At 38.6% G+C, this 20,764-nt stretch overlaps 1 protein-coding gene across 10 annotated transcripts in view; it reads left to right on the top strand.

The window, feature by feature from the left end:
* Nucleotides 1–20,764, top strand: part of SOX5 (SRY-box transcription factor 5) — a 614,147-nt gene that overhangs the window by 132,369 nt on the left and 461,014 nt on the right. For all 10 annotated transcript variants that reach the window (XM_088164910.1, XM_088164917.1, XM_088164914.1 and 7 more), the window contains one exon: nt 14,033–14,119. The gene's annotated coding sequence lies outside the window, so the exon portion shown is untranslated. The remainder of the gene's footprint in view (nt 1–14,032; nt 14,120–20,764) is intronic.

The raw sequence follows: 20,764 nt of genomic DNA, 5'->3' as shown, positions 1-20,764 counted from the left end.
ACCCTGTGTGACTCAGCTCCGTGTTGTGGAGCATCCTTTGGCTACAGGGCAGATCAACTTGCTTTGATGTTTTGGGGCTTTATTTTGTTTGGGATTTTTAAAAAATATGTTTTACAGTTTTTATTCCACTTAGCACCACATTGCCCTGCCTTTGATGGCTTGTGGCTGATGATAACAAGCAAGTAGTGGTGGAGCAGACCAAACAGTATTTCTACTACAATAAAACATCCCAAGATCATCTATCACTACAAATCATTCATATAAAAGGTTCATTTGATGTTCTCGAGAGCCATATAGCTCTTTTTTATCTTCATCTTCTCTGTGTTAACCGCATTAACTGATTCCCATTTGATCTGAGCTCATGGGAGCACCTGTGGTCAGGCATCGGAATTCCCGAGTTCTTTCCTGAGTTCTTTCCTTCCCGTCGTGGTTGCTGTTTCCTCTCCTGGAAGCCTCACCCATTGCATTCCTGCTTAGAAATGGTTGTCTCCTGGGCAGACAAAGGAGTGTAGTGCTGCCAGCTGGCTTGTTGCCCCTCCTGCCCATCCGTGCTGTTGCAGACACCCTTCAAAGCGTGGGGATAGGTGTGGGTGGCGTGATGCCGGGCTGGGGCAGCTCCAAGGCTGCATGCCTGAAGGATGGATCAGGCTGCCTCGGCCAGAATGGCTCAGGACAGGCTGCTGGGAACAGTGTTTCAGACCCCACAGATACACTGACAGCATTTCAGCATTGTTTAGGACCGCATTTATGATCAGAGTCTTACTGCAGGGTCTGCACTGCAAAGAATGGGATTTACAGATAACTTCAGGAAGGAGGAGTCTACTGGAAAGCTGCAGTTTCTGCCTATTTTGGTTAACTGATTCAGCCTTTCAAGGTCATTTAGGGTGGATTGATATGTTCTCATTCTCCGTATGTGCGGCAGTGCAAGGATCCTGCAGATTGCAATAAACGGGGAAAAGGAAGGAGCAGATTGTCCTACCGGAAAGTAAAAGACTCTTTCAGGATTGTGTAGGTTGTGTAATTTGAAGATCAACGTTGCTTATGGTGAACAGATGGAGAGGATGATTAGAAGCTACAAGTGCCCTCCTGTGCTATAGGCCCAATGTCAGATAAACTACCTCTACAGAAAATTATCACTTTCTGAAATTCTAGGACAACTGTAGGTTGGATTCTATGAAATTGAGAGAGAAAACTGGTGTGAGGAGGAGGAAAGGATCTAGACTGTTAACTGTGTGAGACTGCAAACTGCCTCTCAGGAAGCTCAGATTCAAGGTGATTTTAGTGTCTGTGAGTGCTCAACATTGCTTTTATGAAACTGTGCAAGAGGAAATTCCCATTATTTCAGTCCTGGAGTTCACTGTGGCTATCATTAGCACAAACCAGGGTGATTTTTCCCTCAGTGAGGGCATTCTCACCTGCCTCACGAGGTCTTAAAGTGCAGTATTTGTACACCAGAGAACACATGTAAAAACCTGAACAAGCAGTGCATTTTGCCACATATGGCTGTAGGAAAAGCTTATCTGAGAATGCCTGGTTGAGAACTGTAGCCTAGTGTGTGTGTGTGTATATATTACAGCAGTGTGGTAGTATTTAAGGCTGATTGTGTGAGGTTTCTGGGTTTGTTTTGAAATATGTGTTTAACGTATTAGTAAGTAACAAAGATGTAGAACAATGGACAGTGATTGGGGAATAAATGGTGTGCATGGACTAAGTTGGCACATCTTCTATCTGGGACTGAAGCATTTTCCTTGGAGCTTAGCTGGCAAAACTACCTGTGTGTTACAAGGATCCCAGCTAGAATCAATACTCCAAGGACTGGGAGGGCATAGAGTGGCAGGCTGGAAAATCCAGGAACTGGGTAAGTAAGCATTATGTGTAGCCAGAGACTGGCAGACAAAACAGGCAGTGTCAGGGCAAGAAAGCACAGCACAGTGCCTTAATAGAGCTCTTTCTGAGAGTTGTTTAAGGGCTGGAATGAAAGTTGTGCTCAGTAAGTAGAAAAAATACTGAAATTTTAAGAGGGGAGAAAAAGTGCTTTTTCCCGAGGATAAACTAAGCCGAACTAGCACATGTAAAAAAGAATTTGGTTGTTCTTGTGGTTAAATCAATGGCAGTGAGCAATGCCATGGATTAGGAGGAAGGATGGTCAGTGGACATGGCTCTGTATTGTCCTGCTTTTGAAATGTGTGTATGTTCATATGTGCATAAACATATCTCCCAAAATCAGAATGTGCAGCAAGAGGGAAAGTGTTCCCGCCATGTGTATCTAATGTATGGTATTACATACAGAAACTGTTGGATAAATGAACACTAAGATTGTGAAGTCAGGCTCTCAAAGCATAGGAAATGCCAGAATTAGATTTGCCTGCACAACCTTAATTCAGCCCCTTTGTGCATATGCATTATGATACCGTCTTTAATTACATGATCACATATCAGACCACTGAAATGACAGTGCTGACAGAATGAGAAGATATTCCATATTTTTTTTTAATCCTTTTTGTGTGTCCCTGTGGCAGGCATATTCTGTACACGTTCAAACCCCAGCTTAAAACCGTAAATTTTGTAATATTATTGGTATAACCAATACATGTGAAAATTAATAACTTCCTATAATCTCCTCTGTGATGCTTATCACTGTGTTATCTGTATATTGTAAAGATTTTAATTGATTCTCACAACATCTACCTTGGTGGTGCTCTGTTTTACAGGTGAGGGAAGTTTTTGAAGGGGAAAAAAAACCACCCCAGTTCAGTCAAATTCTACCTACATAGCTACAGTTATCCTAAATCCTGGCAGCAATCCAGTTCACTGAAGCCTGCTTAATTCTGAATATTTATCTGCCTTAGGGAGTTCCTGGATTACGTGAAAGTGTCTGAACTCTCCTACCCAGAGCTGTTCCCTTGACACCTGTTTTAGGGCAACACCTGAGGAAAAAAGTATTTTCTACCCTCCTTCCAAAGCGTTGCTACTATGCATCAAAAAGGCCAGAGCCTTGTGACAGTCCAGGCTCCACACTGCCCTGGTGGTAGACTTGCAGAAGGATTGGGCTTTCAGTGGGGTGGTTGATCCCAGGTAGATACAGGACCTTAGCCTTTTCTGGTAGTTCTCCCTGATGATAACTGAAGAGGAGATATCTTGCTTAGGCCTCTGTTCAGTCAGTAGACAGAAGAAAATGCAGAGTTTACTTGGAACTAAATTCTCTGTGCAAGTCTCCAGAGGTACCCCCTGCCTCCATCTGATGTGTAGGGAAGGTAACTCGTGTGATAGGCTTCTAAATGCAACTGGGTCAGATCTGACTTTTCAAAATGTTGTTTTCGCTTTATTGTAGCTGTTCGTATCTTTAAAATAAAGCATCAGTTGACTGCAAAATAGAGCATCCCCAAGTACATGTTCAGGTACACCAGGTCAGAAAGCAGGACATGTATGACAAAGGACTTCCTGCAAGTTTTTGGATTCCTGCAAACTGTCCTCCTTTTGGCATGCAAATCTCTGCTGCCTTCAATTCTCATGTTTCAGTACCTAAAACAAGTGAGTTCATGGTCCAGCAGACAACTTTGTAAGTATGCAACTCATGTTCATTCCCAGAGCTGGCTCTTCTGGGGTGATATTCTCCTAGAAAAAATTGGAATTTGATCATATAATTAGAGAGTATTGCAAAGTGTATGCACAAAGACTGAATCTTAGCTTGGGCTTCCAATAGCTAAATAAGGAATGATTGTGAAATCTTAAAGTACAGTATTTTGTTGAGTATTTAAAGTACAGTATTTTGTTGACTTTGGCTCAATATTTTCTCACCAGAGAATTTTATAGTATTAAACTGAAAATGTTGTAGAGGTGTACCACCCTTTCCTTCTCACTTAGGCCATCAGAGGGCTGTCACTTACAGATACTTAGAAGAAAGTCTTGCTGGTTTCTGCCAGCTGTGGACAGCAGCACATGGATTGAGTTGGTCAGAAGTCCAGCAGTTATTCCCAGTTGTGAGGGTAGTGGTCTGTGGCAGTCGTGGCATATTCTAAATTATTTTTTGTTTTTCTCACCTTCACCCATACTTGTTTCTCCTCAGCTCCTGCCAGCCCCTGTTACTCCATTTTTTTTTAATCCACGCTGCTTTTCTGTGCTTTAGGTCTTTATATGGAGTTAAGTTGCTTCATCTGCCTTTACAATTTGGCAGCAAACAGAAGGGCGTGACGCTTTACTGCCTTTGTAGCACTTCCAGTGTAAAACCTGGGAGCACTGTGATGACTCAGAGGAGCTGCTGGAAGAGGCTTGTGAAGCAGGTTGGCACAATGAGAGAGGTACACAGACCTGTGTAGGGGTAGCATGCCCAACTTACCAGGCCATTCAGTCTGCTGCACTGATTTTCAGCGAGTCTTTTCTGCGTATGTGCAAATTGAGAGCTCCCTCTTCCTCAGTGTTGGACAGCATTCCAATAGGTGGTTGCAAAGTGCAAGTGGCAAGAGTTGCTTTCCTCTGTGCACATTTCAAGGTCATGCAAGAATGATTTAAGCTGTGTCAGTGAGAGTGATTTTCTAAAAAAAAGTGTGGCTCAGGTCATGAATGGCAATGTATGAAGTCAAGCAGTTCATTTGTTCAGTTTTTATACTCACTGTTTTTGTGTATTGGCTGCTGCATTTATTTTCTTATAAATACTATCTTATTAGGCCAACCACAACTAAGAATATGATGTTTCCAGTGGAGTGGTGGTAGAGGTTTGATTCCTGCTGATATGCTGGATATTTAGAGAGAAAAGCAAACAACATAATGGCGGTCTTACACCACCAGTTGTTTAGAATTCAGTCCTTTCAAAACCATACTCCAGAGATTTAGTGAATTACTCAAAATTTACCTTTGCCTTTATTGTGCCGATTCGTTGCATGTACCACAGTTGCTAAAGTAAGAAGTACTGCTTTGCATTCAAGGAAACAGATTTTCATGCTTGCATCAGAAAAAGAAACAAACTGTCTTAGCTGAAATAAGCAACATTATCAGCAATATAAGTTTTCAAAGGTAATCTATATTCTATAATTCAAGTTTGGGGTATGTAAGGTGCAGCCGTATTTGGAGGTTCTGCTCTGCCTGTTGTACTGGTGATTATGTACTGCTGGGAGGGATGAGGATTTGCTGCTTTGCCAGTTTAATAGAGGCGAGGTAACTAATTTGATTCGGGATACTCTCATCATGAGTTGCTTGAAGGTGTTCAAATTTGCTTATGAAATAGTCCCTTCTGAGCTAAGGAGATGGAAATGAGACACTAAAAAAGCTTTCTTGAAATGCTTCCATGTTTCTCAGCTCAGAACATCCCATTTGATATTAATATTAGGTACTGAGGCAAAGTCATCAGGTAGAAAAGGAAGGAAATGTAGAAATAGTCATTTTCTTGTGTGTTTCCTCAGGATGCTATTTTGAGGCTCTAAAAAAAAAATAAAATTCCTGCTTTGCTGCTGAGGCTGCTGTAAAGCGGGGAAGTGGCAGATGTAATTGAAGTCCCAGGGCCCTGCCCTAGAAGAGGTCCAATCCTGGCAGCATACATATTGCTTATATGAAAGCGAACAGATGGATACATTTGGTCAATTCTGCCGGGTTCATATGGAAACCTTCAGAATTTTTTCTTACTATTTTGAGTGGAATACTTAAATCTGTTATCTGCTGAGAGGCTGTAGTTGCCTGGGATGGGTGCTTTGGTAGCTTTGAGCAGGGAGTGCTGCCTTGCTGTGGATGTCTTCCGATCAGATGTGTTTATCTCCCCATACTCCTTCCCCCCTCCCCTTCCTACAGGACCAATTCAGCTACTGGAGGAGTGAGCTGGATTTTTTTCAACTTCAGTGGCATGAGAACTGTCAGCTGAGTCTTAATCATGGAGCTATTACTGGTAGTGAATATGAAGGAAAGAGAAGAAATCCAGCTTGCTTTTCAGATGATAGATTGATTGCAGAAGCACATTTTGATTATTCTTGGGGTGGAGAGAGAAGAGGAAGGAGGAGATTTGGAGAACAAAAACATCACATTTTCTTTAATTAAAAAACCCACTACTTTTCTGATACTAATTCATGCTAAGTTCTTGCTGACAGTTTTTGATGTTTCCAAATTCAAAACAACTGAAAGCAATAAATTGAAGGGAGAAGAATGAAGAATCAAAGAGGAGGGGTGTAGCTGCATTAGTAGGACACATCTTGAAGTCCTAATACTTAGTCTGGGAGGGAGGAGGAGGTAGAATTAAACTGTAATGCTTGAAATTAGATTGCTTTTGAGTATCCTCAGATGTGTGTATGAGTGTGTGTGTGCACATATGTAATGATCTAATAACATGGCATTTAGGAAAGAAATATGGCTAAATTCTAAAAGCCTATCATGCAGATGTTTCAGCATCTGTATTGTATTGGCATCTAGTTATCTTTTTTCCAAGTATATAACCATGTAAATATATACACAATAAGTATTTAGACACTATCAATGACAGCTTTATACAGTATTAAAGTTCTTAAAGAAACCCCCTCTTGCCAGAAAGCTTTAACTTCAGAGATTTCCGGGAAAGCTGTTAAAAAAGCAAAAAAAAAAAAGTGCAGTCTCTGATATTAAAATCATGTTTCTATGAAGATTGTAGTTGCGAGTGCTCATTTCTGCTTTTTTTAAAGAAAAACTTCTTTTAATCACTAGTGACAATAACTATTGTTGAAAATGGGGGATAGGAAACAAGAGTAGAAGCTTAAATCGTTAAGAGAGAGAGCTTGAATTTGACAAAAATAGTTTCTTCCCTATTCCTCTCTCACTCTCTAGAACTGCATCCTTCTCACAAAAACAACTCCACCCACAGTTGTAGAAAATGGCCATCTCTTGGTATGTTCTTTGGAGGTCTTGTTTTCATAGTGCTCGTGCTAGTTTTGGGGATTAACATGAATAACCCTATCAAATTTTGTTAAGACATGGTACCAATACAGAAGGACCCATGTATACTATTTAAAATACCCTTGTTAACAGAGATTTAACAGTCATTTCATTCTCCACTGTTCATCACATTCACACATGTGGGATGGGCATTAACAGATTGAGCTACATCTTTTCATTTCAATTCTGAAGCAGTCTCTCTTTGTAGGAATATTTTATGTAGTAATAATTTTCTTCCTATTACAGACTTTCTAACTATGTTAATGGCAGCAGACTGGCCACAGAGACATTCGTGAGAACTACCTTTGCAGTGGCATTTAAACAATTTATTTGATCTTGCTTTAGCATACCTGCTTATGCCTTTTTTCACTCTGTTGATGACCTTAGGAGAACTTTGTGTATAACCATGGGTCTTTCAGTCATATTCAGCTTAACAAAATGGTATGCAAATTTCTGCAAGACGCTATTTCTGAAGTCTTTGGGATTTGCAGTGAGTCTGCTAGCAGGTGGATGCCCCTTGACAGCATTGGCATGTTTGAGGAGCAGCTCTAAGACCAGCTGGAGAAGGCAGAATGTCTTAACTGAGGATGCTCTCTTTAATGGGTATGCAGTTGTTGGGTGAGCCTTGACTTACCCAAAGCAGAAGGTGCTATTATCTTTATTTTTTTTCTTGGTGCACGATAAGGGAAAAGGCAGAGCCAAGGAAGGTTGATGGCAAGGGGGAAAGAGGGCATTTCTATATATCTCACATACGTACTATGTTGAATTGATCATCTTATCACCGTTTAGAGAAATTGCAAGTTGTGGATTTGTGGCTGAAATGTGTTACTGGTGTGGGAGTGCTCTTGGCTAAAAGCCTAAAATGAGGACTTTCTCTTTGTGAGGGCATATTTTGTCCTGTGCTTGATGCAGCTTCTCCTACCCTGGACCATGTGTAAGAGTGCTCTTAGAAAGAGAAGAGTTAAAAAAAATTACCACTGCCACCATTTAACACTTCTATCAGGTTCTATCAGGATCAAAAGTCCTACTGTAAAGTAGTGTTACAAAATCACCCAAGCCAAAATCAGGGAAAGTGAAAGGCAAGAAATGAACTGAATTAACTGGCAAAAAAATTATATTTATCAGCTTGTTGATTTTTAGTATAATTCATGGAAATGAATTCTGTGAAATTGTCATTCCATGACAGCTGATTGGGTGGGAAAAACGTAGGATTGCTGCTGAATGTTTACATTGACAGGAACATTCTCATTTGCTAAAAATAAAACCCTTGGACAGTACCATCATACAAATTTGTGTACGTAGGTTACCTCCTGTATGATGTCCCCTATATGGGAAACACTTGAAGCACATGATTAGTCTCTTCAATTTCTGTTGAACTAAATTATATTGTAGGTTTGATTTGTCGAGGTATTTGTTTTTGGGGTTTTTTTTGTTTGGTTGGTTGGGTTTTTTTTGGTTGGTTTGGTTTGGTTTTTGGGTTTTTTTTGTTGTTGGTTGGTTGGTTTTCGGGTCTCTTTAAGACCAGAAGGTAAGCCTACATGTTTTAAGTTTGGCTTCTTCATAAATATTTGTAGTTTAAGGTGAAGCTTGCGCTGCTGACTGTCCCTCATGCCTTTCCATTTCCCAATCTGAGTCATGAAAAGAAAGTTTCTGCCTCAGAAGTTGTGTGGAAAGAAAGCAGGTTTCCTGCTGGGTAATCTAGGTGGCCTTGGCATATGTTTGTGCACAATGTGTTGTTCCTGCCCATGTGTAGTAGCCTGCCTACAAACAATAATAATCACTGTATGTCAGACTCTGTCCTCTGCAGCACTAAAGCTCCTCTGTTGAAGGGGGAAATTCAAATGAATCATCAGTTCTCCCAAAATTGTCACTTTTGGTTTTCTATGGTCATACCAATTTAGTGTCTGGGTCTGATATTTTCCTCTTATCCTGTGTCTTATATACAACTTTGACTTGCTGTCGGAATTGAGTAGTCCAAGGATAAGACAAGGGAAAAATCAAGCTTTCTGTCCCTGGGGTAAAGGAAATTATATGTAGTTCAACTTTCTCAAGTGACAACATTTATTAGGCAGTTACTACAGATGTCTGTATGTAGTTACAGATAGCTTGGTATTTTCTGGGCACTTCCCTAGTAATAAAATCCCCAATCACTATTTACAGAAGATGTTGAAGCTTTTTTCAGGGGTTCCTTCAAATGTTGGATTTCTTTAAAAATCTTTAATGGAAATTTTCAGCCAGAAAAAGCTAAACCATGGATCCACTATGAATTTTCACAGACATCTTTCTTTTGCCTCCTTTGCCTGTCGGTGTGGGTCCAGCTTAAAACATACCCAACCAAATGTGTACATTTTAGGTGCTTTCATTTGGGTTCCACTGTTGCAGTGCAAAGAGTACCTTAGCCATGTCTCTATCAAAAAGAAATAAGCCAGAGTTGTAAATAGTAAGTAGAGAGAAAAGAGAGAGTCTTTTCCATTTATTTATGTATTTCTTTGCATGATTTTTCTTTGGCTTTTTTAAAATTTAGTTTTATTTGTTTGGGCAAAAGTTTCCTGCCATTTACCTTTGCATTTGCATTTCCTATTGATTGGCAATTTTTAAACTGTTTATTGTGCTCTTTTGTTTAGCTGTTCAAGAGCTAAAACAAAAGGCACCAGGCCCTGTGAGGGACACATTTGCATGCGGCGAGCGTTGCCCGAGGAAAAAGTAATTGCTAATGCATATTTATGTGGCACAAATTTGCCATTTGTTTATGCATAAAATTATCAATAGTGCAGGGCGGCCCAGCCGTAGAAAATGGTGACCTTTTTAGCTTAATAAAGAGAAATCAGCTGTTATTGTGAAGAGATCAGCCATTTATTCTGTGTTGAGGGACACTGTCGGGAAAATGTAGATTGGTGCCGGCAATATCATTAAATGGAAGGCCAGTGACCCTTTCGGTATAGTCTATTATACGTTATCTAATAGAGGATAAATGACTCTGGTTGGCAAATAGATTAAAAAAAAACAACCAAAAAAACCCCCAAACAAACACAAAAAAAAACCTAGAGGGAAAAAAAGAAAAAATAATAATAAAAAAACACCCCAAAAACTCACAAAAAGCAAAAAAAGCAATAAAACCTACTATCCCCCCCAACTTTTCTCTTACAATCCAGCCATATGAACAGGTAGATACTGAAGAGGTAGTCTTGAACAAACCACCTGGTATTTTTCTAGCAGAAAAATTATTTGAAAAACAACAAAACAGAAACAAAATACCCAACCCTAAAACAATCCCCAAGCCCAATCTGTTTAGTTTTGACTGTTTTGGAGTAGGAAAAATATCCAGAGAGAGCCTGTGATTCTTCCTAGTCGTGTCAAAACCAGTCTTCTGAAGGACCATAATGTAAAGTGGATTTTTGGCTTGTGAAATGAGAACTCTGAGTTTGAAATTAGGAGGTGAGGTCTTTTCTGAAGACAACAGGTTTTCAAAAACGTTTATGCTTATTTCTTTTATGCATTCCATTTTTTAAGAGTGAAGAAGAATTTGCTAGGTACTGAAGATCTCACCTTTAGAAGATGCATCAACACAGTTTTCTTTATAACACTTGACTGATGTAGCTCAACCTTCAGTAGACAGATTTAAGACTTGAAGAGTTAAAAACTAACAGCTGTAAGCCTCAAGGAGTTCTTGTGAAAATGGAAGTGTATGCAGAAAACCTCATGTTTCTCTGTTCCTCTCATTCTCTGTGATGCATAACTGAATGGATTTTTAACCACCAGGTGAAATGTGAGTCACAATTGCTGTAAAAAGTTGCATTTTCTGTGCAAAATGTGTGATGGGCTAGGGGTTTGATTTGAATTTTTTTTTTATCCCTGAGAAATATCCATCAGATAATTGCTAGAGTAATGTTGGGGCTTTGCTCACTTTGCTTCCTAAAAATATGTCCCAAGCTAATGTCATCATCACGGAAAAGTCACCACAATGTTTGTCACTATGTGTCATCTTCCTGGTGGCCTCAGTAAAGAGGCAGAGCTTGAACAGGAAAATGGAACTTGGAGATAGTGGAAGCTTTTTGAGGTAGGGCTATGTGGAGATGAGGTGGGGAGGTTGTGGTCAGAGGCAGGACTTTGGTCTTCTCAAGGCTGTTGCTGTGATTTCACCACTATTAAAATTTGGACAACATTTAAATAAAAATGCTTTAGTCAAATATAATACAATACATAAAACTTACTCTAGGAGATATTATATACTGTGTATTACTTTCTCTAATGCTGTAAAAGGGTGTAAGGGTGTATTCTAAATTCTAAAATTTTCTCTTATTAGGATTTTTTAGAAAGGGTTAGTTTAATTCCTTTATATAGAACTGTTGCCTGCTTCTGGAATGGTGCACTCGCAGTCCTCCCAAATAATGATTCCCAACCATTGCTGTAGAAACAAAAGTATTGTAGGACTAGTTATAGAAGTAGAGAGAAAGTCAAAGGAATAGTTTAAAAGCAGAATTTTTCTTAGGTCCATCCTATGGAAACTGCAGTAAATATGAAAGTGAATTTAATTGCAGAGTAGGATCTAGGTTACTTCACATGGAATCAGGCCTTTTTTATACAGGTTCTGTCTCTCCACTCAACACTGTAGCCAAGAACCAGAATTTCAGAAGTCTCTGTTATTTTTTGATGGTTGCTTCATTGCATTGTTGATAAACAGTTGAATTAGGTGGTTTTTTATCTTTAAAAACACATTTTTATTTTAAATTCAACTAATTAACTAAAGTTTGCTTAGTCCAAGTAAATCTGATTTTTTTCAAAGGGTCGTTTTCCATACAGATATTTCCAGCTCTGCTCCTGGAAAAAAAATCTTACTCCCATCAAAGCTTGTAGGCAGTTGTTAGCCTGAGTTTTGCTTTGTCTTTTCTAACAGTCATAAAACAACCCTTTTGAAGCTGCTTGACACCAGCTAGAAACTTGTATGTAGATAAAATTACCAAGAAGAAAATGCTGAAGTCTGTATGGGAATAAGCTGGGGATCACAGTGCTGTAAACTAACCCTAATAAAACTGAGATTCAAATTCAGGTGGTGGTGGTGGTGGTGTGGTATTGGTGGTTGTTAATGTTGCTGGCTTTTTGTTTTTTTGCACCTGTGCCTGCCAAGGTTGTGGAAGATAACTGCTAAGTACAAAAATTAGAAAGAAAAGCATCTTCAAAAACCTAGAAATATCTGTGGTCGTGGAAAATCATAAGTTTTGTAAAGAGTTTGTTAAGGGAGGAGATAGGTCAGAGACAGGACAAGGATGTGCAAGTATCACTGGTCAAAGGTGGTAGCTGCAAACAAGAGAATGAATAACATGAGTATTACTTTTTCCTCATATTCTGCTGATATGAAGAGGTCAAGGATAGCATTCGGTTTCACGTTGCTGGGAAAGCAAAACCATGATGGGGAATATTCTGTAAACAAATGTTACTAGTTCTGATTGTCCTGTGACCTGCCTTTTTTGTCCTGGTATTTCATCCTAATTAGGAGTGAGTTGAGTGGAGCTTGTCTTTTCTCAGCTCATGGTCCATGTCTGCTCTGTGTGGGTTAGGGAAGGAAGATAAAGGACTAGTTTCATATAATGTTATTTAGTTAATGAATTACTTTGATTGCCAAGTAATAAGAGCTAAGGAATTGGTATATTCTTTGTGGTGCTGGTAAATGGGTAGTCTAATAGGTCTCACAAAACTTGACCTATCTTTGTACAAGAAAATTTTGACAACTTATCTTCATTGAAGAATGCCTTTTCCCTCTCTTTCTTCAGCACAGATTTGAAAAGCCCATAGACATAGTTATCTTTCTAAAAGCAGAAATTCATGACTGAGGAAATTTCTATGCAAAATATATAGAGAACACATTTCTGTTTGTTCATCTGATTGCTTAAAATTAATACAGGAAATTGAGGTTTGTCTTCACAAAGTTTGCCTGCATGCAGAGCTCAATAGGGAACCAGGGATGGTTGTCTTTTGAATGTTCATGCACCAGCCTGCTCTTGGTGGTATCTTATATGCTGCTGCTTTTCCTGGAGATCTCTGAGCTGTAGGGCTGGGAAAGTAATTCTGTCAAGTTAAACCAGTAGGAAAAAGCTTCTGGCTTTATATATTAAGGATGTTGATTTCAGAATTTGGTTGTGTGTGTGTGTTTTGTAGTTGAAAAATAAAAGAAATTCCTATTCATATTTATACATATATTTCATACTACAAATTATTTGTTTTGGTTAGACTAGATTGATAATAATACACTGTAATAAAGCGTAGGGATTCCAGACCTGACTAGAAGGTCATGCACTCCACATCTGAGATGGACTTTGGCCTGTGTGAACACCACATGCCATCAATCATGCCACAAGTATGGGCCCAGATTGGCTTATGCTTATTCCTGTTATACTTGCCAAGATGCATTTCTCCCCTCTCTGCTAAAGGCTTGGGGTAACACAGCAGCAACCACAACTGCAGTAGGTGCCCAGAGAGATCTGAGTTGCCTCGTGCTCCTGAACTGTGCAGGTCCAGGTGGGGTTTGGGAAGTCACAATGATGTCACTGACGAATCCCTGAAGCTCTGAGCTGTGTTTTTCCTGCGGGAGATGCCACTCTGTCACCCGTGCAGGCAGATCAGGTGCTACTCAAGAACCTCAGGACAGTGTCTAAGTCCTGGAGTAAATGTGTGAGTAACCCACCTACTCACAGAGTGACAGCTGAAAGCAGAAGCAAATGCAGAGGACTTCTTGCTCCCAGCACTGTGCTTGCACTGCTAACTGTGCAAGCACGTTAGGCTGGGGATACAAAAACACTGAGTAGCTGAGCTGTTTAAACACTCTAGAGAAACAGAAATATGTAGTCATATCTTTCTCCTAGTTCAATCTTTGTATTGATTTATCATGATAAGAGGTGCTTCTTTAGTTCTAATGTCTACTTTTTTTTTTTTTTTGCTATTGCATATTTCTATGGCAGCTTTTCCACGTGATATATGTTGGGTCACACATTAATTTACACCAGCCTCTGTTCTGCAAAAAGGAGTTCGTGAACTAAATGAAAGGGAATGGGGAGGGGGATGTCTAGCAGAGCCCAGGCTTTTGTTTCATGTTTTGGATGTATTTTCTTTTTAAAATAAAATTGTTGATATGCATTTGCTTTTATTTTTCTAGCCTTCCTCTTGCTGATGACCGGGTTCCTGTTTGATCCTGTTTACAAGCTTTCGAAGATTGAAAATAGCCCCAACTCCTCTGCATTGGGTAGGAAAACAAAGCCATATAAAGACATACTGCAATTACTCTGGAGGGCTGGCAATAAGGAAGAGTGTGGTATGAAGGAAGAGCTTGTGGAGAAAAAGGAGAAGGTTACTAGGTTACCACAAAAGACATTAGTGTACTCAGTTTTTCTCACCCACTCTTGGACTGGAGAGGAGGGGGAAGAGTGGGCATGTCAGCAAGTAAATAAGCATTATCCAGTGTGTGTATTCTCAGTGTAATATTTTAAGTTTGTCTGTACTTTCTGTTACTCATTCAAATTGCTCTGCAGTTATATTTCAATCTATTCAAAACATTCAATAAGATAACCATGGAAGATTTTTGGGTTTGGATTGCTGTTTTGTTTGGTCTGGGTTTTGTTTACGTTTTGGGGTGCTTTTTTTTTGCTTTTGTGCATATATGTGCAATATTTTAATAGTGTTTTTTGTGTGAATATCTGTATCCCAAGTACTAAATTTTTACAAATTTGATGTTTCTTGTCATTTGGGAGACTGGATGGGGAAGAATCTGGTTAAATGCTCTTGGCCCAGCAGGAGATTCAGGGGCAGATAATCCCACCAGTTATTTTGTCTTTTTATCCTGATGCCAAAATGATTTTTTTTTTTGCTTCTATATATTATTCATATATATTTGTAGCTTTGTTGACTGTTATATAGTTTCCTAACTTCAGTACTTTTCCTATTAGACAAACAAATTCATGATGGCCAGTTCTAATCTTGCTTCTTATTGGAGTCAAGGACAAGACACCTTGCCAAGACACAACTAGCAGAGAGGGGGGCTTCAGAAGGGTTCTGTACCAAGAGGGGGAATTACTTCATTACCTCTCTTTCTAACTGAAGATTCTTGTCAATTATGCTTATTTGCTAAACTTGCAAGTGTACTTGCCCTATGTCACAAGTGCATTTTTGACATATTTTCAGCATGTATTTTGGTGTGTTGTGCACCTGGAGGGACCCTTCATTAAAAATGGTGACTGCATTTTATTACCTCACCCTGTGTGGCTCTTGATTTTAGGGGCTGAAGAGGCAACAATCCTGTAGTAGTTTTTGTGCTTAATCTGATTTCCATGAAGAGTAAATGTTTGCAGAATTAAGGTTTCAAAGACAAGCACTCCCTTTTAGTAGCCTTGTTTTTATCCTTGTTATTGTGGTCTTCAGGAACTGGAGTTGAGGTTGACATTCTTGAATGTGACGAGTTTGTCATGGGTTGGGTGTCACCAGTCTTTGACCAGGTTGCTCTCGTGTGTCTTGTATCATGAGTGGCAATAGCTAAAACATCAGGGGTAGAAATGCAGCCAGGGGGACAGGTAACACATCCAGTTTTCCTGGCTGGAATTGAGAAGGTATGGAAGGCTGTCAAGAGCCAGAGCTGTGCAACTGAGATTTTAGGCTGAGATAAGATAAAGACTGACTAAGATAAAACCCAGAGACAGCCTTGTTGATTTCTGTATGCTTTTGTCCACACACAGAGGCTATTCTACTGCTATTTTTCAGAAAAAAAAATCTAATTAAATTTGAATGCAGGATTATGTGAATGATTGATAATATTATGGTGTAAATCGATGCTTTTCTGCTTCGTGGTGAGGCCTTAGACACGCATCTGAGATGACAGTCTAAGTCATGGTATTTTAACATGATTGATTCAGATATGGAGAAGTTGTACAATTCACTTATATCTTTCTAAATGCCAGAAGTCAGTTGTGACATTCTCATCTTTTCCTCTTCTAAATAAGCATATCAAAGAAGAAATCACTAATTTGCCAGGCAGTGCTTAATAATCAAGGAAGTGAAACTTCTATTTTATAGGAGAAAAAAAAGAAATCTTTTGCTGAGTTGCTGAATTATTTTTGAATAACAAAAGCTGGCTATGTACTGAGTAACTAATTTTTTAAAAAAAAATTTTAAGGCCTTAATTCTGAGAAGGGTCACTAGCCTTTGAGAATTGAGCCACTTTGTTGACAAATCTGTCCTCTAAATTGTACAGCATTAATTAGAACTTTATGCTGCATATTCTTACTTTTTTAATGTGGGCGCTGGTATCAACAAAAATGTCTAATGAATTTGAAGCTGATTTTAAAAGGTCTGCCACCTGTAGATAAAATGTGCATTACTACACATGGTAATTACCAAGATCAAAGGCTATGATATGATCCATAGACCTTTTGAAATCAAAACACTTACTATAAAGAAAAAAAGGCACTGATTTCTCCATCTATGTTAATATAGGACATGTCCATATATTCAGCTGTATATAACATAATTCAAAGTATCTTTTCTCCTGTAGCTGTGTTACAGTGTATCAATACACTGTACTATAGCTACAGGAGAAAAGATACTTTGAATTATGTTAGACCCAAATTTCCTATCATTTCCTCTGCAGACTTACAAAGCTCTTGCTATTTTTGTATGTGTTGAGGAACTTTTTTTTTTTTTAATGTAATGATATAGTTTGCTAAAAATATTCAGGTGTCTGAGACAGCAGCAAAACATCTCTGAGCCACCCTACAAAAATAAACCAGTTTTGTGCATGCAGGATGAAGCAGCAAGTATACAGGAACAGGCTTCAGCTCCAGGCTTTTTTTTCAGGAGCATTTGCAATAGGGGAGGGGAGAAACAACCCAGCAACTATCATTGTAAAAATTATGAAAAGCACTTTGATGGACCTTTTTAAAGCCACTTCACTAAACAGGGGCCAAAGCAAAAGTCTGAAAGACAACTTGTAGTTGGCTTTTATCAACCTCAGCCCCTCGCTGCTATTTGCAGTTGAGAACAAGTGCCTGTGCACACAGTAATGCTGAGAAAGACTAAAGGGAAATAAAGGACACGAAGGAAGGATTTTCTGTTTTCATGTGAGTACTTGGAAGACCAAGCAAGTGGAGAAGCAGCAATTTTAGCTGAGCTAATGTAATAGAAGACCATTGCACCCAAACTGTCTCAGCAGAACTTCCTGCATAATTAGATTGTAAATCTTCTCAACTGAGGAAGTTTTGCCCAGGGTCAGATTGTCTAAGTAATAATCCATTCTACATAAATTAGAAGATTTGAACTGCTGGGATACATTATTACATTAGTTTTGGCTTTTTATTCTTAATATAACCAAGGAGAACAAATGCAACAATTCTTTTTATTTTCTTTTTTTAAAAATTATCTTATGTCTCTCTAGCTTTTGTTTATCTCAGAAGGCCTTTCCTGTAGGTTTAGAGATTTTTCCTGAGCAATGATGATGAAGTTGTTATATAGGCAAATTACTACATTTTTAATACACTTCAGAAAGTGATGCCACAGAATCCTTTGGCCAAGTGATGTCACTTCTTCAGTCAGTAATTTAGTCAGAAATGCTGCTGCTCTTTTAGTACTGTTGAAGTTTTATTTTCCACTATGACCCCCTTTATCGGCGAAGAACAGAAATTAATTTTTGGGGTAAAACTAATGGGTGGAAATTTACTAATAATTAGCTTAAAACAGGTAGGGGTTTAAGTTAATAATTCAATTATTTTCTTTGAGAAAAGGAAGATTATGGGTACTTCACATGCATATACAGCTATTTGTAGAAGTGATGTGGTAAATCCTGAAGTTCTTATTCAGGCAAAAATTGCTGAAAAAAGAGTCAAGTTTGCAGTATAGCACAGATGAATTGGTATGGTTTGGACTTGTCATTGTGTGTTTGGGGGGTGCTGTTTTTTTGGTGTGTTTTGGTACATTTGACTTTCATTATAAAATGGAGAAGTAGACAACTGCACAGGAGAGCCTTTTGAAAATAAAACAGCTTTGAGGCTGAATGTTCTTCTTACTGAAAATTCATATGATACATAATGGTAATTTATTTTTTTTAAAGACTTGAAGGAAACTATCTGGGGTGAGAGGTACTAAACTCCTCATTTCCCATCTGCTTACTGTGCTCAAGGGTAGAAAAAATATGAAATGGAATTGATAATTCTGTGTTTTCAAATACGGGAGTATTTTGGGTACTGCTGTGAGTTCTGTGAGCTCAGCTGCCTGGTGAGTCTGGTCAGTCTGCTCTGCAGAGCACTGGCAGCTGAAAGCACAGCATAAGTTTGGGTGGAAATGGCAAGTGCTCTCTAAAGTCCTGGGAACAGTGATGCTCCCAGACCAACAGATGTCTGTCTGCTCACCCTTCCCTCAAGTGCTGTGCAAGGAGCAGGATTCAATGTACTTTATTATTTATCTATCTATCTATCTATCTATCTATCTATCTATCTATCTATCTATCATGCTGGGAGACACTAAAGGATAATAATAAAAAAGAATAATACTTTAGAAGACATGAGGAAAAAAAAAGATCTGTGAAAGCCCTTTGACACTGGCATTTTGAGGAAACACCATATTTTTGAGCAAGCCCTTGGAAACATTGCAAGAGCACTGGAAGCCAGAAGATGAACCTTTATTTTTTACTTTTGCTTAAAATTAAAACTTACTCTCATTGCTGCCATTATAATCCTTATAAAATTGCTTCTAGATATTAAAAATTTCCATTATTATTGGAATGTGCAAGTAGCAGTATTTCCTTGGTTTTTTGGTTTTTTTGTTAGTTTGTTGGTTTTGTTGTTGTTGTTGTCTTTTGTCCTCAGGAGCATCAGATATAAAGAAAATCAGAAATCAGACCTCAAGACTATTTTTGAGGCAGAAATAATCCAACCATTATTTCTGGTGTAAAAGGTTTGTGAATAGCATCATTTGCCTAGAAGCTGTTTTCCAACCTAATAACTCCTGGAATAATGACCTAAAACTGTTTCCAAGAGGATTAAGGCCCATATAACTATTAGGAAGTATAAGTTTCTGAAAAAGCTTCTTTCTGATTGGTGAAGAGGTGAGTTCTGATTTAGGTTAAAGCTGCTTGCTTAGGAGAATCAGTTTCAATCTCTCTGAAGTCAAAAGTGTTGAAGTAATCCTCCAGAGAAGGATTGTCTGAGGGTTTTTTCTTCTTTTTTTTTTATATATGTAATATATATGTGTATATATAGTTATGACTTACTGCCATAATGACCTGGAAGATGGTCATTTAAAAGGGTTTTTAATCTATTTGGCTTTTTAATCTTCTGCTTTAGTGTGCTCTGAGCAAAAGCTGTTCAAAATGGGCTGAGATTGCAGCTGAACACTTGGCTTGTTGGTTAATCATCACTTGAAGACTCTTCATTGGAGAGACTGTGGAACAGAATTTATTATCTGTAATGATATTGGTGTGTTTTTAGGGTTGTGTGCATGTTGGATGTTCTGTGCTCTTGTTAATTGCTTTTTCAGCTAGTGTGGCCTGTAAAGGGGAGGGAGGAGAAAACATGGGCTCGGGATGATTTGGGAATATCCAATGTACAGAGGTCAGGCATTATGCATTAGAGGAATGCATAAGGATTTACAGCTGAATCCATTTGATAAAGAGCTGCTTGCTGAGTTGTACTTTTTAATTGGCAAAACTTCCCAACCATTCATCAAAATGCACTGGTGACAGAAGTTCACTACAGAAAGCACGTGAATTCACACTGAAATGGCTGTTAACCACCTATTGTTTCTCACTTTCTTGAATTGACCAGAGCTAATGCCAGAGCTTCTGGCTGAATCACAGAAATGTCTCAGCAGATCACACTGAAAACCTGAAATCATCAGTGAGTTCAGCCAGCTTTATCCTAGGGTGCTTTCCTTGCCAGCAATCGGGATTGGTTTACATCTGTCCCAAGAGCAAACTCATGTAAGAAGGTGAAATAAGCATCTGGTATTAGCAAAGGAAAATAGAACTGTTGTATTTACTTGAGGAATTAGTATCACTGGCCATTCAGAAATCTGTAATAATATGCGTGTGCTGTATTCATTTTGACCTTTAGAGAAATTTGGCCTTGTGTGCAATTTAAAGGTGATTTAGCAGAGTTTCTCACTAATAAGATAACAATAAGATTTGGCTGTGTAATCTTGTTGTTATACAAGACAGAACCAGTTTTGTGGGACACTGAAATCCATCTTTAAAAAATGCAGCAGGAATATAATCAGTGATGGTACTTAGCATGCAGCTGAACTGAGCCCTATTTTGAAAAAATCGCTCTAATTTTTACAGTGGTTGACTGCAGCCACAATAGAGAAAAGTGAATAAGTGTTTTCTGATTAGATCTGTGGCCAAATTCTTATTTCTGATGCAGGGTGTACACTGCCAAAAATCTGATGCATATGCTTATGAAATATTTTTCTTGTTCTATATGTACTATAAATACATTCCACATGGCTTTATACAAAGCTCTCTGTTATTTCAGTAAGTCACAAGCTACTAAGCCAGATCCAAAGAAGCTGAAGCTCTGAATAAGGTTCTTTAACATTTTATGACTTTGAAATGCTGGTTTAGAGTATATTTGCTTCATTAATTTGTGCCTTTGATCTCAGTTGGGTAAGCATTGAAAAGATAGGCAAAATTTAATGGGGAAAAAAGCCCCTTTTCACAAAGGTCTCTTGTTGCCCTTAAGTTAACAGACTGAAGAAAGTTCCTTTGCATTTTCAGTAGTCTAGGTTCTGATTTTGAATCAGGAATATGTAGTCTTACTTAAAATATATCACTCAAGGACACTGTCACTGAAGATCTTTGGTGTGACCAGGTTTGGCAAAACTACTTGCCTAGGATGAATACGAGTCTATC

This window comes from Sturnus vulgaris, chromosome 5 (genome assembly GCF_052056855.1).
Source record: "Sturnus vulgaris isolate bStuVul1 chromosome 5, bStuVul1.hap1, whole genome shotgun sequence".
Classification (NCBI taxonomy): domain Eukaryota; kingdom Metazoa; phylum Chordata; class Aves; order Passeriformes; family Sturnidae; genus Sturnus; species Sturnus vulgaris.
This window is presented reverse-complemented; position numbering and strand designations above follow the sequence as displayed.